Genomic DNA, 2,571 nt, shown 5'->3' with positions numbered 1-2,571 from the left:
CACGGAACAACGTTGAAACAGCACATGAAGACGCACACGAGTCCCGAAAGATCTGTAACGACAAAACCATCAGGGACGACAAACTTGAAGAAAATGTGAGAATTTGAGGTTGTAAAATATCAAATTTTAAAACTTAAAATGTCTTCAGGCAGCTTATTCCATGTGACACTGCAAGATGGGCCAAAAAACATCTAGTTTTAATCTTTTCTACAACCTCTGGGATAATGTCACTTTAAAAGCCCTCACTTGTGTGAACTGATGCTGCAGCTAATGATTATTCGCATTTTTGATCAACCTGCTGATCGTTTTCTCTGTTAATAGGTTAGTTGCTTGGTCTAGAAAAAAATTCAATCTGTGTTTCTCGAAGCTCAAGATGTTCCTCCGATGTCTCGTTTTGCCAAAAATACCAAAGATATTCAGTTTCCTGTCATACAGGAGTGAAGAAACCAGAAAATATTCATATTTAGGAAGCTAGGAATCAGAGAATTTAGATTATTTTTGGTGATTAAGTTATTTGTTGAGCTGATTTATCGTCGTAGCTTTAAAGTAAACAGGTGAACAAGAAACAGAAGACTCCTGTGGATTATTTAGCCAAACTGTGAGCTGCAACGTGAACTCTTCTTGTAGCCTGTCTTTGTTTACATTTTTTTTTAAAATTCTGTGGTGTACGATTACATTTCTTGACAACTGTCTCTGATTTCCGCTGATTCTGAAGAAATCCTAAAAACACGAAGCTTTTCGGGCAACTTTAGAAGCAGTCATGGCCACCAGTCGCCCCTTTTTCTACAGTTTCACATCTATTACCAAGAAAACAGTTCAAAAAACTAAAACTTTACTGCGGTTAGATTGATGTGACTCACCAGTAATGAACCTAATCTAGGTTTCAACTAGCAGGAGCTGAAGTTTGGTTCATTTAGGACGACTTCCTCTGAGTTTATTAAACACCTGCAGCATCAGACGGCAGCAAGATCCATGTGAGCGTCTCCACAAAGAACAAGAGCTTCTGCTTTTACACACAACAGCATTAACTTAATTAATTAATTCGTAAATAATCCCCGACCTGGAGACAGAGTTGATCAGGCGGCAGCTTTACGTCTCCGATGTCTGAGACGGGTTTTATTTAATTCAAGTCATATCAAAGGTTCTTCACCGGCATGAAAATGTCAAGAAAGAATGTCAGTTTGTCCACGTGTTTGGACTGAGCCCAACCCAGCAATAAGAACTTTAACGAGGTTTATCTGTGTGATGATGTACAGTCGGGTTGTGTCGTGTTGATTCGACAGCTGGATCCTCCTTCGTGGGATCTTATGAAGCTTTCTGAAACGTAGAACAACAGCTGATCTTGTTTGCTTTTGGTTTCTGCCTCTGCTTTAGAGAGATGATCTGCTCATTCATGCATCACTACAAGATTCTTTTCTAGTAACTATGGGACCTGGATCTCTCTGTTGTTCCTGCTAATTGATATTTCCACGACACCGTGTGCCTCCACTGAACTTTGCTGCTACAGTGCGAACAGGAAGGAACCTGAGAGGAGCAGCAGGTTAATTATGTTCTGTTGTCAGGCTTGTATTTTTTGGAAAACGCAGCTCCTTTCAGGTTCCTCTTCTGCCAAACTTGTTTATTCTGGGTCACTTGATGTCATTTTCTGTTGTGCGACTGCCTGAGTTTTGTGCGGATGAAGTTAAAATCCACACGAAACTCATCACAGACTCAGGTGCTGCCTGACCTGAAGTGAAACCACAGAGTTGTGTTTGTGTTTTTTATGTGTGTGTGAATTTGAAAAGCTGCTACGTGAATAAACAAAGAGTTTTGCAGACGTGAAAGTTTCCTTCTTTTTTGTTTTAAATTCAAAATAATATAGAAAAATATAAAAGTATTCAGAATAAGATTAAAAACTCTCACAGGGCAAATTAAAGGCGAGTAAACGCTGAAGTTCGATGTGCAAAGTCCCTTCAGAAGATAAATCTATGAGCAGATGAGGGCAGGAATGAGGATCTTTACTCCAGCAGAACAAACCGTCAATGTGCATTTATTCTAATAATGAAGCTTTATGTGGCAACACGACGGCAAGAAAGCTGCAGAAAGACAAAATTAAATTCCTCGATTGCATCTAAATTACAGTAACGTCGAGTAAATACCTTCACATCAACCTGCTGATACAAAACAACCGAGAACTCTGTGAAAATAATCATCAAAATAACTCATTTCTTTTAATTTCCTTTATGTAATGTTTTATAATCGAGGCATTTCCATGTATTTTTTATTTATATTCATTATTATTTTTTATTTGATTCTGTTTGTCTTTTGTTTACATTTTACAGTTTCGCTAAATTCTAATTATTTTGTCAAATTTTAAAAAATTATTTGTAAACATTTTTATGAAATCCTGCAATCATAAAACTCTACTTTAAGTGATTTAAATAAACTCTTCGGCATAAATTCGATGTGTTGTGTCAACGTTAGTAATCACTAATATTGTGGGTAATTTAAACTCAAATTCCAACATTAGATTAATGATTTAAAACTAAATTCTAGTTGATTTACCTTAATGAAAAATAAGCTTGATAATTA

Source organism: Stegastes partitus, unplaced genomic scaffold (genome assembly GCF_000690725.1).
Source record: "Stegastes partitus isolate 25-593 unplaced genomic scaffold, Stegastes_partitus-1.0.2 Scaffold769, whole genome shotgun sequence".
Classification (NCBI taxonomy): Eukaryota; Metazoa; Chordata; class Actinopteri; family Pomacentridae; genus Stegastes; species Stegastes partitus.
This window is presented reverse-complemented; position numbering follows the sequence as displayed.